Genomic DNA, 14991 nt, shown 5'->3' with positions numbered 1-14991 from the left:
CCCACCCCCGCCCCATCTCCACCCCCTGCGTGTGTGTGTGTGTGTGTGTGTGTGTAGACATACAGGTCTGCTCCAGGTGCCTGGGGTGGGGCCGTCAGACCTGCTTGCCTGGGAGAAGTCTCCTCATTCTCCCTCCCTACTCTCCCAGCTGTCCCCTCCCACTCCTGCCCTCAGGCCAGGGCCCTCTCTGTCCCCTGCCGGGCTCAGGTGGGTAAGGAAGGGCCACTGTCCTTCCTCAGAAGCTCAACTCCATGACAGCACAGATCTGTCCATGGGCCATCCAGAGCCCAGCACAGGGCCTGGGATACAGCAAGTGCTTTCTGAATACTGCTGAAAAGACTGGGTGTGTTTGAGTGTGTGTGCACATGTGTGTGCAGAGGGGTGTGTGTCTGTGTCTGCGTGTACAGGGGTTGAAGAGTGTTAACTTCTCACACACCAGGAGACTTCAAACAGCAGAAATTTCTGCTCTCAGATTCGGGAGACCAGGAGTCTGAAATCAAGGTCTAGGCGGGGCCACACCCTCCTGGAAGTTTCCCAGGGAGGATCCTTCCTGCTTCTCCCGGCTTCCCTGGTGGCTGGCGGTCCTCGAGAGTGCCACAGTCCCTAGGCCCCCAGAGGCCTTGCCCGGGTCCCCACCCCCACCTTCAGGCAGCTGTCTGCTTGACAACTCTGCCCTCACCCTTCCCATACAACCGCATCTTAACGAATTCCACCTAACGAGGCCCGTGTCCAGATGCCACATTCACAGGTTCCAAGGGTTGGGTTCTGGGGACCGCGATTCAATCCACAGCAGTGAAGGAGGTCCATACCACAAGGTGGGTGTTTAGCCATGTTCACCCTCCTGTGCGGACCTGTGGGGGTTGCCATTTATACGGACCTCGGGGAACAGACACGAACGAAGGCCTGCCCTTGGCCCGTCTTCCCAGGGCAGCCAAGTTCAGGTCCTGGGGTCCTGATCCTGGAGCCTGGCCAGTGGGGGAGGGGGCAAGCTTGTCCCCAGCTCTGGGCGCTGTTCAGACAAGCTGCCTCACCCGCACACAGTCCGCACAGCTGCTTCCTCCGCGGACTAGTGACATAGGGGCCGGTCATTCTCTGTGGGGGCCGTCCTGGGCACTGTGGCCCCCACCCACCTGATGCACCAGCACACCCAGTTATGACAACCACAAATGTCCCCGGACCTCACCCGGTGTTCCTGCAGGGGGGGGGCAGGCTCACACCCCCCAAGGGACCCCCTGCTTCTGCCCACCCAGTGAGTGGAGTCCTGTAACCCCTGCTCACCCTGTGGGTGAGCAGGTGGGGACCACGAGGAGAGCACACCCTTCTGTGAAAGCTGGCGCGGGTGGGGATCGTGGTGCGCACAGGGCCTGTCCGCACCAGTGGGGCCGTGTGTGATGTGCACACGGGCACGGGCTTCTCTGCACAGCTCGAGGAGCGCGCACATGTGTGTGTCCGTTGCTGACAGCGGGGTGCCCAGTTAGTCCACACACATCCCCTGAGCAGGTCAGGGCCGACCACCCTCCCCCTCCAACCCCACGGAGGGTTCTGAGACCCCAGGTCTGAGCCCCGGGTCTGACCCTGGTACAGGGGCCTGTGAGTGCCTGACTTAGGCTGAGCAAGGAGAGGCAGCCAGGCCCACCCCAGCCTGGTCTGCTCTGGGGGCGATGGGGGCTGCCAGTGGGAATGGGGAAGTGGAGGGACCTCTGGCCCAGCCTGCGGGCTCGCAGACCAGAGCCCTGTCCTGCGGCTGGCCCGCAGACCCAGCCAGCCAGTCTTCCTCCTCCAGGAAGGCCCTGTTCCTAGGCCAAGCTCCCAGAAGTGCTGGGCGCCCAAGGGCCAGGGAGGGAAAGGGGGATCGGGGTATCTGCCCCCTATCCTGCCCACCTCTCCTTGGACCCCAGGTTCCTCTGACCTGCCCTGGGGGGTGGGAGGTGGTCTGCCAGGCAAGTGAGGCTGGAAGACCAGGTCGGGGCCCCGCCCCTCACACCTGCCCAGCTCCTGGCTATCATCAGTGGGGCGCAGGGAGGGGAGGAGCCGTTCCAGCTAAGGCAAAGGACAGAGAGAGCCAGTGCGCAGGGCAGGTAGGGCCCAGGACTCCCCCAAACCCCAGAGGAGACAGCAGGCGGGTCCTGACTTCTCCCCCTTAGGGCCCCTGCTTCCCCCTGCCTCCTTTGAGCCAGGAGGCCAGCGGGCTGTGATGGGTCGTGTCCCTTCTGGCAGGCCCCTGGCTAAGCAGCCAGAGCCCTGGGGTGTGGGGGGCTTGGCTGTGCAGTGTTGACCTCCTGGGCAGTGTCTGGGGGAATCCAGGAAGCTCAGGCCTCCACGACCCAGCAGACAGAGCTCCCAGATTGAGCCAAGAGACTACAGAACACCCAGTTACATTTGAAATCTCAGCTAAACAAGGAATGTTTTTCAGTGAAGACGTAAGTATATCCCAAACAGCTAAACAGTTATTCATTGTTTACGTAAAATTGGAATGGCACCTGGTGTCCTGTATTTTACCTGACAGCCCTATGGGAGGTGATGGCAAAGACCTTTCTCCCCCAACACTAAAAACAAGGCCCCAGTTTGACGTGCGTGCGAGTATGACCAGATTTGGGCGTGCACGTGTGTCTGTGCACGTTTGGAGAAGCGCGGAGCCTGGATCTGTGTAGGGCAGAGCCTGTGCACACGTGGGGACTGAGTGGAGGTGTGTGCACACACAGGAGAGAGCAGTGGGGGCCCATGCGTGGGGCTGGGGGCCGAGCAGACAGTGCGTAGACAGTGCTGGGACCTCTGCAGTACCCTCACAAGCCAGTGCCTTTGGGGGAAGGGCTGGGCCTCTCCCTCTTTTGCTCAGAGCCAGGCCCCTGACTCACAGAGGGACTCAGGGCTGCCCTAAAGCCCTGAGCTGGTGTGGGAGGACTGGGGTCGCAGTGCGACTTCTAAGGAGGATCCCGGTGTTGGGGTAAGGACTGGCATTTGGAGCAAGGGTGGCTGTGGGCATAGGGACAAGTGGCGCCCCACCTGGCCTGTACCCTCCCCACATATTCCCTCCTGTCTGGCCCTCCATGGACAGGAACCCCCAAGCTCCAGGAGCACCCCAGAGAAGTGGGGGGGTCACGAGCTGGGGCTTCTGGCTGTGGGGCCATGCGGCAGGAACGTCTGATGCAAGTGGCTGTAAGTGTCCCTTCCTGCTGACTGACTCACAGCCCGCTCCATTCCGGTGGCTCAGCAGTCCTGGGAATGGAGCCAGGGCGCCTGTCCTCCATGGGGGTGGGGGAGGGAAGGGAGAAGAGAAAGCAGGGGTGGGCGTGGCCAGGAGTCCTGGGCTGCCCCGCCTGCTTGGCTCTGGGTGCCTCAGCCAACACGGGGCATGCGCGTGTCCTGTCTCCCATGGATCGGTCACTGGAAGTCCCCAAGGTGGCGGCAGGGGTGGGGCTGGGGGCAGGCAGGGCCGGCCCAGCAGCTGGCCAAGGGCCACCACTCTGCCCCAGTGTCGGAGGATGGGGCCTTTGGCCTGTGATCTTTTTTTTTTTTTGAAGTTTTTTTTTTTTTTTTAAAGATTTTATCTATTTATTTGACAGAGATCACAAGTAGGTAGAGAGGCAGGCAGAGAGAGAGGAAGGGAAGCAGGCTCCCTGCTGAGCAGAGAGCCCGACGCGGGACTCGATCCCAGGACCCTGAGATCATGACCTGAGCCGAAGGCAGCGGCTCAACCCACTGAGCCACCCAGGCGCCCCCCCCCTTTTTTTTTTTAACTTATTTGTTTGTCAGAGACAGAGAGCACAGGCAGGCAGAGTAGCAGGCAGAGGTAGAGGGAGAAGCAGGCTCCCTGCGGAGCAAGGAGTCCGATACGGGGCTCGATCCCAAGACACTGGGATCCTGACCTGAGCCGAAGGCAGAGGCTTAACCGACTGAGCCCCCCAGGCCTCCCTGGCCTACGATCTTGTTTCCTCTCTGCCCAGTCCTCCAAGGCAGCGGACACGCAGGTGGCTCTTGGAAAGCCAGATCTCCCACTCCCAGCTGACCTGCCCAACAATAACCTGGGGCATCATGTACAAGAGCCCCCAGTTCTGGGGAGGGGCCGGGGCTTTCAGGCATGTGTGCAGGTCCTGGGAGGGACACGGCCATGGGAGCACAAAGAGGACAGGTGAAGGAGTAGGCAGGGAAAAGGAGGCAGAGGTAGGGGGAAGCCCAAGGCCGGCAGGCCACGCCGCTCAGGTCGCCTAGCCCAGGGCCTCACCCAGAGTGGGCTCCATGCTGCAGAAAGCTCAGGCATGCCCTGGGGTCAGCTGACACCCTGTTCTCATGCCTGTCATTATGAAATCTAGTGACAGAAGGGACTTGCAAATGAGATTAAGGACCCCGAGGTCAGGATTCCTGGGGGCCCTGCATCCTCCTGAGGTTCTCAGGAGAGGGAGGCAGCGGGTGGGCATCCCAGAGATGGGCAGACCGGCACTGCTGGTGGGGAGGATGGAGCCCAGCCCTGCCCATGCCAGGGTTTTATTTTTTCCTTTTTTTTTTTTTTAAGATTTTATTTATTTATTTGACAGAGATCACAAGTAGGCAGGGGGGAGGGGAAGAGGGTCCCTGCGAGCAAAGAGCCCGATGCGGGGCTCCATCTCAGGGCCCTGAGACCATGACCCGAGCCCCCCAGGGGCCCCGCACGCCAGGGCTTTAGCCCGCGAGTGCTGTGTGGAATTCCCGACCTCTGCAAGGGTCACAGACTCGACTTCCGTCATCTGAACGCCCCGAATCTGCTGATAGTCACAGCGGCCACGGGGCTCCCCCAGGCACGGACGCCCCGCCGGCCACTCTGGGCCAAGCCGGGGGAGGCAGGTGCAGCCGGGCCGCAGGGCGCATGGCCGCTAGCACGAAGGGCGGCCGCGGTTGGGGCCCCGCTCCGGCGTCCGGGGGCCCCTCCCCCAGGGCGGTATCCGCTCGCGCGGCCGAACGCCCCGGCTGACCTGCCGCCTCCGAGCTCTCCCCGCCCTCGGCAGCCGCACGCCCGCGGCGCCCAGTCCGTTCCCACGCCGCCCCGCGGCCCCTCCTCCTCGTCCGAACGGCTGGACCTCGCCCCGGGCTGGCGGGCGACGAGGGCGCCGGCGGAGGGCAGAGGGGACGCCGGGGTTCCGGCCCCGCACCCTGGGGACTCGCGGCCGCCGCGCCTGCGCCCTGGTCACGGCGCCGGGCTCCGCGGCCCCCCGGCGGGAGCGGTTGCCGGGCAACGCGTTTGCGTCACCGAACCTGCCGCGGCGCAGGGCTCCCAGGCTGTGGAAGACGAGGCCCCGGAGCTGGACCAATAGGATTGCAAGGACTGAGCGAGGGGCGTGGCGAGGCGCAGAGCCCAGCCAATGGGATTGTTGGCCTCAGGGCCACGCAAGGAGGGCCGCGCCCCCTGTAAACCTACCGCGCTCCTCCCTTGGCGCCCGAGGTCGGCAGCCGGAGTGCAGACGACCAGCCCGGGGCTCCTTCCTGACGCGGTGTCCTCGGATGCGCCCGGCAGGGGCGCGCGAGGGGCGATCCGCAGCCCGCCGCTTCCCGGCAGGGGATCCCTGCATTTATGCGGCGCCACGGTGTGCACCGAGCCGTCAGACCGCGCCGGACCGCCCGGGCCTGGGCCCCGCGCCCGCCGCGCTCACCCCGGGCCGGGAGATGGCCTTTGCCAGGACTCCGCCACCTGCAGGTCAGGGAGGTCGTCCCTGGGCCTCGGGCCCCAGTGCTCGGGCCGTGCCCCTCGGGCTCTCAGGCCCCAGCGGGAAGCAGAGGGTCCCTGCGGGCTCTGACGGCCGGAGCCCGCGGCCACCGTGTCCCTCCACCCGCACTGCCCCCCGCCGACGGAAGCACAAACCAGGGGCAAGAAGGGGCGCTGGCCGACCCCCGGCGCAGGCAGCAGCAGAAGCGAACCCGAGCTCCTCACCGCCTCCCGCGATCTGAGCCTGCGGTGCAGCCCGCGGTGGCCCGCAGGGACGGGAGGGATCTGAGGCCAGCGCCCCTGCCCGGCTGCCCCAAAGAATAGGACTAGCGTCAGAGGGGCGGCAGGACCCAGAGATTTGCGGAGGAGGGGACAATGAGCAGGGCAGGGGCCCTGGGCCACGTCAGGCTTTGGCCTGTGGAGGAAGCTTCCCCCAGTGTCCTTCCTTCCTGTCCCTCCATCCCCCACCCCAGCCTCCTTGGACTGCGCTCCCTGGGCTGTCCTGCAGTGGTCCTGTTCCCTGGCCTCCAGGATGCTGGCTTGAGGGGAAAAGGGGTGGGGGCACCTGAAAACCCTCAGTTCAAGTTCTGCAACTTGTTCAAAATGAAGTAAAATGGAAAGAAGCCCACTGGGGCGCCTGGGTGGCTCCGTGGGTTTCAGCTCAGGCTGTGGTACTGGGGCCCTGGGGTCGAGCCCCGCATCGGGCTCCCTGCTGATCAGAGTCTGCTTCTCCCTCTGCCTCTGCCTGCCATTCTGTCTGCCTGTGCTCGCTCTCTCTCCCTCTCTCTCTCTGACAAATAAATAAATAAAATCTTAAAAAAAAAATTACTAAAAGGAAAGGCACACCACTATTAAGGTATCGAAGATCTATTTTTGTACTGGAGAGAGCGTGCAGGGGAGGGGCGACGGCTGAAGGAGAGCAAGAATCTCAAGCAGACTCTGCACGGTCCTTGGAGCCCAATGTGGGGCTCTGTCTCACCACCCTGAGATCACAATCTGAGCCCAAACAGAGTCAGCCGCCCATCCGGCCACGCCCCCCAGACACCCCAGTTGTTAAGAATTTCTAAACATTGTTGTCCATCCCCCTTGCTGACCCGTAAAAGATGATCCTCCAGGGCGCGCAGCTGGACGTGTCCCTGAGGTTCCGTCCACCTGTTCTAGAAGCCGTCCCTGCTTCTGGGCCGGCTGTGGCTGGGGAGTGCTGTGGGGCAGCTGGCCCACCAAGGCCCTCCTGCTCTGCTGGTCATGGTCTCCACGCTCCCCCAGGGTCCCCAGCCCGGGGGGAGCTCCCCCACCTGCCCAGGACTCTTAAGGGCCCGTGGAGGTGCCCCTAGGGCGGGCTCACTGTCCCCTGGGGTCCAGCCTGCGTGCTGAGGGTCGTGAAAGTGGAAGTAGGGGCAGGACCTTTGGGAGCTGGCAAAGCCCGGAAAATGATTCTTTCCTGGAGTGTCCAGAAGCCAGCAGCCCTGCCTGCAGCTGGAGACCTGAGTGGGATTTCGAACCCCAGTACATGTGCAGCCCCAGCAAACCACAAGGCCCTCAGCCCAGGCCAACCCTGAGGGATGAGGCTGCCCCAGCCGTCTGCAGCCGCTGGGACACACCAGCACAACCCCCCGGGGCAGCCGGGTGCACAGAGTGGGCTGTGGGGTCCTCCAGGACCCCACCAGAATGTTTGTTCTTGCCTTGGCCTGGCTGCCGGCTGATGGTCCTGGCTGATCCCAGAGCTGAGCTGGATCTGCTCCCACGAGGGGAGAAAAAGGCCAGCGGGGCCCACAGAGTACAGGGACCCAGGGCCGGGGGCCACCTCCGGTGCCGCAACAGACCAGGGGCTTGCTGGGGGCACCCAGCCATCCCGTACCCATCCTTCACGGAGGCCGGGATTGGGGCCCGGGGCCTGGTGAGGGGGAGCACCAACAGTGTGGTAAGTCGGCCCTGGGGGTCCATGGGTGGGGGGACAGGGACCTGACCATCTCCGTGTCCCTGTAAAGTGCTAGAATAGGCCAGATGTCACCAGTGTGAGATTTAGGCCAACCCAGCGTCTGGCGGGAGCTCGGACAGACCCGGGGCCCGGCAGCAAAGGGGGGGCCCACCTCCCCCAGGGTCTGCTCAGGACAGAAAGAGCTGTTGCCCCGGGGGCCTTCCTGGGAGCGGGATGCCCATGCAGGGACAGGAGGCCCTCAGCTGGGGCGGCGTAGCCGAGCAGCTGGGTTTGTTTTTCACCCGCTGCCTTTGGTTTGGAAAGAAGTGCCCACGGCTCCAGAAATATCTAGGAACGCGCCCCCACCCCCACCCGCGTGGCGACTGGCAGTGGCGTCAGAGGTCAGCAGACTGTAAACAGTGGTTTCAAAACAGCAGACCGCACAGAACTCTGCCCGTGGCTCCGGACGGCACAGGTGGCAGCAGCCCCAAACTCTGACAGTCACAGGCACATAGCGTGTCCCCCATGCGTGAGAGCGTCCCTGGCCGCGGACCGAAGTGAGGCCCCCACGCGCTGCTCCGGGAACGGACCCCGAGCCCACAATGCCCGGAGGGAACCAGACACAGGAGCCTGGATGACACGTCCAGACCAGGCTCCTCCACAGACAGGAAGGGGGTTCGCAGGGGCCGGGGGCCAGGAGGTGACAGCTGACGGGGACAGGGTTGCTTTTAGGATGGTGAGAATGTTCGGGAACTAGATAGATGATTGCACAATTTTGCCAGTGGACAGTTCCCGTTGGAGGGGTGACTTGGGGTCACGCCAGCCATATCTTATTAATGATGTTGAGCAACCACGGAAGCCTGCGCGTTCGTGGTTTGCGACGCTGCGCCGGACCAGCCAGCCACCGAAGCCCGCAGTGCTGCGAGTGCCGGGAGCCGCCCTCCGCCACCCGCCTCGGAGGCGTGGAAGCAGGTGCCTCCTGCCCCAGCCCCCTCAGACCCCTTGCCGGCAGCTGAGCGGGGACCTGCCAGGCAGGGCTGGACTCCGACCTTGCGGGGGGCCCACGTACGCCGTGGGAAGCGGCCGGGCTCCGGCGACCCGTCCCGCCGCCCGGGCGCCGCTGTCTCGCACTGAGAACGAGGAGCCCCTGCGGCGGCTTGAAGACACGCGTGTTGGCAGCCGTCGTGCGGCCGGGCCGGGGCCTCGCGGCTCTTCCCTGAGACCCGGCGGCGTGTTCCCGCGCGACAGTCGTGTAACGTCTGGCCATTCGCTTCCGGTTTCACTGCTACAGGCTCGCCCTGACAGTGGTTCTCTGGTTATTTCATTTATTTGCTTTTTGAAGACTTCATTTATTTATTTGAGAATGAGCGAGCACGAGCAGGGGGAGGGGCAGAGGGAGAAGCAGGCCCCCCGCCCATGCGGGGCTCGATCCCGGGACCCCGGGACTATGACCTGAGCTGAAGGCAGACCCTCAACGACGGAGCCCCCACAGCGCTCCTGCTCCTATGTTTTAAATTCACCGATGAGGAGTGAGTCTGAGAAACTCTAGGTCCCCACTCTCGACCCCATTAAAAGCAGAACCCCAGGCCCTGTGGTGTGTTACCTCGGTGTGTGGCCGCAGCTGTGCCGTGGAATTCCCAGGTCCCCTGAGGATTACGTTTTGAAGAGTTTCCCAGCGGTTATTGCTGAAGACCGTCTTGTAATCCTAACAGGAACCGTAAGGACTGGTCTAGCTGCCACGCTGGTCATGGATGGGTTGGGACCAGCATGTCACAGAGCCTTGTGACAGAGGCAACAGCACGTAAGATTTTGGTATTGTTTTACGGCTTTTTTTGGATTAAATTAAAAAGCGGAAATTTAAAATTTAAAAGTTCACAAATGCTTTTATGGTCGTCTAGCAAAAGAGACTGTCGGTTCTCAGGTAAGAAGTTGAAAAATTTGCCAGTGAGTAAACTTTCGTAAATTACACATATGTAAAATATTATTTTAATTATATTGAATTAGTACGTTAACTTATAAAGGAATTACATGACGTCAGTTAATAAGTTAATTGTGCTTTTATAGTTTCTATCTTTATATATCAATATACCAGTATATTAGTCCTTTCTGTATCCTGAAAGAAAATTAACCTTACCTGATTTTCAAACCATTTTGTTACGTTTCCTTAGCTTTCTAATTCATTTACTATACTTCAGTACATAAAATTTCTTAGTTATTTCCCCTATGGATTTTTTTTTTAAGATTTTATTTACTTATCCTCCCCTCCCCTATGGATATTTGAATCAAAAAACCCAGGGGCGTCTGGGTGGCTCGGTGGGTTGGGCCTCTGCCTTCGGCTCTGGTCAGGGTCTCAGAGTCCTGGAATCGAGCCCCACATCGGGCTCCCTGCTCAGCAGCCAGTCTGCTCTCCCTGTCCCTCCTGTTTGTGTGCTCTATCAAATAAATAAATAAAATCTTCAAAAGAAAGAAAAAAAAAGAAAACCCGACCCAGAGAAGCACACCATTGGCCTTGGAGCGGCACAGGCTTGAACTGTGTGGGTCCGTTTATAAGTGGAGTTTTTACGTACAGCACAGTTAATGTATTTTCTCTTCCTTGTGATGTTTTATTTTTTATTTTATTTATTTATTTTTAAAAAATATATATTTTTAAATTTATTTATTTGACAGACAAGTAGGCGGAGAGGCAGGCAGACAGAGAGAGGAGGAAGCAGGCTCCCCGCCGAGCAGAGAGTCCGATGCGGGAATCATGACCTAGGCCAAAGGCAGAGGCTTCAATGCGCTGAGCCTCCCAGGCACCCCTAAATAAATAAAATTATAAAAAAAAAAATACTCACCCTCCCGGCACCTGGGCGGCTCCGTCAGCTGAGCGTCCGACTCTGGATTTCGGCTCAGGTCGTGATCTGGGTGGTGGGTTCGAGGCCTGTGTCTGGCTCCAGCGCTGGGAGCGGAGTCGGCCTGAGCTTCTCCCGCTCCTTCTTCCCCTCCCCCTCGCTTGCACGTGCGCATGCGCACTCTCTAAATGTTTCATAAAACATTCATCCTTGCTGTTCTCTGAATTTTCGATCTTTTGTCGATGCTGTTTTCCCTGTCTTGATCTGAAAGGATTACGTTTCACTAGTGATTCACCGTGTGCGCGTACACATATATAAATGTACGCGCGTGTGTTTATAGAACCGTATCGAACTTAATTTTGCCAGTATGATCAGCTATGACACGGCATCTATAGATTCTGCCCTTAAAAAATGAATATGGGGGCGCCTGGGTGGCTCAGTGGGTAGAGCCTCTGCCTTCAGCTCAGGTCATGGGATCGAGCCCCGAGTTGGGCTCCCTGCTCTGCAGGGAGCCTGCGTCTCCCTCTCCCTCTCTCCCTGCCCCTGTTTGTGCTCTCCCTCTCTCTGAAATAAATAAGAAAAATCTTTTTTAAAAAGACTTTCTTTAAAAAAACTGAACCTGACTGGTTCAGTTGGTGGAGTGTGTAACTCTTAATTTTGGGGTTGCAAGTTCAAGTTCCATGCTGAGTATGGAAATGACATAAAAATAAATCTTTAAAAAATTCCTTTTTTGAAAAGATTTTATGTATTTATTTCAGAGAGAGAAAGAGGGAGAGTGTGAGTGAGCACAAGCATGAGAGGGGAGAGGGTCAGAGGGGGAAGCAGAACTCCGGTTGAGCAGGGAGCCTGATGTGGGACTCGATCCCAGAACCCTGGGATCATGACCTGAGCCAAAGGCCAATGTTTAACCCACAGAGCCACCCAGGAGCCCCTTAAAAATTTTCTTAAAAACAATGAATACAGGGGTGCCTGGGTGGCTCAGTGGGTTTAGCCTCTGCCTTCGGCTCAGGTCATGATCTAGGGTCCTGGGATCGAGTCCCGCATCCGGCTCTCTGCTCAGTGGGGAGCCTGCTTCCTTTCCTCTCTCTGTGCCTGCCTCTCTGCCTACTTGTGATCTCTCTCCCTCTGTCAAATATATAAATAAAATCTTAAAAGAAAAAAAAGACAAAAAGTGGATTTGTGGCTGCCAGGGGCTGGGGGTGGGATGGGGAATCACAGCTAACGGGGATGGGTTTCTTTTTGTAAGGGTGATGGAATGTTCTCGAATTTGATGGTGAGGGCAATTTTTACAGCATGTCACATATATCCATTTAATTTATTTTTTAAAGATTTCATTTATTTGATAGAGAAACACAGCGAGAGAGGGAACACAAGCAGGGGGAGTGGGAGAGGGAGAAGCAGGCTTCCTGCCAAGCAGAGCACGCCCGATGTGGGACTCGATCCTAGGACCCCGGGGCCATGACCAGAGCCTGAGGCAGCACCGCTGGCCGCCCCACCTATATCCATTTAAAAAATCACAGGAAGACAAAAGAAAGGGAAATGCAGTGGGCAGAGCTGCCATGTGCTGGGAATGACGCAGGGATGTTGTGGCTGGGGTAAATGGAGAGGTGTGAGGGCCACAGGGACTGACTGACTTTCCAGAAGGAACCTGGATACCCACACTGTTTTGCAAATTTACTATATTTACCAAAATCACAGAAGCAGTTTTTTGGGAACTTTATGTAATTCTGGAGTTCATCTGGACTATGTGCGTAGAATGATCTAGAAAATACTAAAAAGCCAGCGTCGTGAGGAACCGGTACTGCCAGATGCTGTAATTCCTCTAGTTTATATGGCAAACCTGGAGGCGGGGGAGCTGGAGCACGAGGAGCGAATCGCGAATCGCTAGGAAATGCAGAAGCAGCAGCGCTTGTGAGCTGCGGGGAAGGGTCTCACTGTGCTGGGTCAAGGGCTTCCTTGTTATTTAAAAAATAAACATTTCTGGGGCACCTGGGGCGGTCCATTTGGTGGAGTGTCCGACTCTTGGTTTCGGCTGGGGTCATGATCTCAGGGTCGTGGGTCAAGCCCCACGCTGGGCCGAGAGCGCAGTGTGCTCGAGATTCTCTCTTCCTTTCCTTCGGCCTCTCCCCTGCTCGTGCTCTGTTTCTCTTTCTGGGTCAGATAAATGGGTTGGGGCGCCTGGGGGGCTCCGTGGGTTAAGCCTCTGCCTTCGGCTCAGGTCATGGTCCCAGGGTCCTGGGATCGAGGCCCCGCATTGGGCTCTCTGCTCAGTGGGGAGCCTGCTTCCCCCTCTCTCTCTCTGTCTGCCTCTCTGCCTGCTTGCGACCTCTCTCTCTGTCCAATAAATAAATAAAATCTTTACAAAAAAAAAAAAAAAAAGACAAGCCCAGGAGAAATTGTGTAACAAGACAAATTATATATGAAGTTTTTTTTTTATAAATGACTATATTAAAAGTATGTATAAAAGTATGTAAAAAGTTTTTTAGAAGTCAGTAAGACAAGGACCACTTCCCAGTGGAAAAACGGACAAAGGATGTAAACCGGCAACATAAATGTGACGCGCAATGAAGAGGCTTTCCCGTCCGACCGTAAGGCGCGCGTGGCCTACCCTCAGCGCCGGGAGGGGTGCAAGGAGCCGGATCCACACACCGTGTGGACGGAAGCATGAATCGGTGCCCCCTTCCTGCAGGGTGCGCCGCAGCTCACCAGAACGGCTCATACCGGATGCCCTCTGACATGGACACTGACGCTGGCGTTTACCTACATCCAGAATTGGGGGTATTGGCAAAGATTTGACTAGAGGAGAAGTGACTGTCCTAATCATTACTGCCAACAGCCAGTACTGTGTCCCCCGCTGGGCTCCCATATGGGACAGGCCTGTGGGGAGACACGTGTGTGGGGGCTTGTCTGCGGGTCCCCTCCCCACCCCGCCGTGTGTCCCCAGGCTCCCTCTCCACTCGGCGGTTAAGACGGGAACCAGCACAACGTTCCGAGACTTAGCCATTCGTTTTTATGAACCGGGGAGGATCCGAACCATCCCCACCTTGACCTTGCTTCCGACCGGGAGCTGCGACAAGGTCTAGGGACGCCGCTGACCAGGGCCCACGTGACTGAGAAGCTGAGCGGTTCTCACTGGCCTCAGCGGCTCGTGGCTGCCATGCTGGCCAGCGTGGGTCTGGAGATAATGCAGCCTCAGGGTGGAAATTTTCAGGACGGGGGCTCCAGATCTCAGCCCGCCTCAGCAAGCAGCTGCTGAGTTACAAAGGGACAGGGGTGGCCCAGGCACCGGAGGCAGCCTGCTGGGTCCCGTCCACCGGCAGGACAGAAATTCACGCCGCTGAGATGACAGTCCCTTGTGTGTTGGCCGGGAGGCTGCTCAGCCAGCCGTCTTATCCCAGCAACACTGCCACTTCCCTCTCCCGCCCCCTCCCAGTCCGGCCAGATTTCCAGACACCAACACTTGTCCCCCATCACCTCTCTGGGTGGGACAAGTTCTGGGGTGGCTCTCTGGGCACGGAGGGAGGAGTCCCTTGGGAGCTGGCCTCTGATTCTGGCATTCCCAGTAGCCCAGGGCAAGAGGTACTGGCCATTCTATGGGTAAAACATTTCCTTCTAACGGGGGTCTGAGCCTGCCGAGGCAGCGGGTGACAGGTCACTACCAACTTAGGGCTTAAAACCACATGGACTGATTCTCAGAGAGTTCTGGGCTCAGAAGTCCTAAAACCCCGGCACGGGCAGGGTTGGTCCCTCCCAGGCCCAAGGAGACCCGGCTCCTGCCCTTTCCTGCCCACGACCCCACTCCATCCTCCCCGCCAGCAGCGCGGGGTCTGCCGGTCTCTGGGACCCCCCGCCCTCTGCCTCCCTCTCCTGAGGACCTGGTGAGGACGCAGGGCTCCCCGGGCACCTAGGGTCACCCCCACCTCGGGGCCCTGACAACTTCCCCTCTGCTGCAGGAGGGGACACGTCCCAGCTCCCGGGGGGCCCAGGAGGGGACGTGTTTGGGGGACATTACAAAAAGCTCCCAAATTCTTAGCGGGTTCTGGAAATTGCTGTGGTGTTTTGCACACTCAGGAGGCAAGCCGTGTCTTGAGGTCTTTCCAAATAGCGTGTGATTGCGGCGACGGGGCGCCCTCTGGGGGTGAACAGCCAGCCCAGCCCCAGGGCTCCGGCCTCATCAGTGCCCATTTTGCCAGAGGCCCCAGGCCGGACTCCCACGAGGGCGCGATCGGACCCTGTTTCCCACATCGAAGAAAGGGCTCCCCAGCTTTACTCTCCTGATCTCTTTGGCGCAAGGCTCACGGAGGCCCGGCTCCCTCTCGCGTGCAGCGGAAAGGCAGAGCTAAAACCGTGTTTAAGGGCGACGGAAATGGGCGAGGGAGCAGATGCCCACCCCAGGGTCTCAGTCCTGACCTCCCCGCTCCCCACTCTGCAGCGGGGGTGCCGGCACCCCAGGGGGCACTTCGGCGGGTGCAAACCCTCAGCCCGTGGGGACAAGGGCACCCTGGGGACAAACGCGGTGGCAGGGCCCAACACCAGGCCCTCAGACCAGGGACGCGGAAATGACAAGC

This window comes from Lutra lutra, chromosome 1, assembly GCF_902655055.1.
Source record: "Lutra lutra chromosome 1, mLutLut1.2, whole genome shotgun sequence".
Taxonomy (NCBI): domain Eukaryota; kingdom Metazoa; phylum Chordata; class Mammalia; order Carnivora; family Mustelidae; genus Lutra; species Lutra lutra.
The sequence above is the reverse complement of the archived record's forward strand: the minus strand, read 5'-3'. Positions refer to the sequence as shown.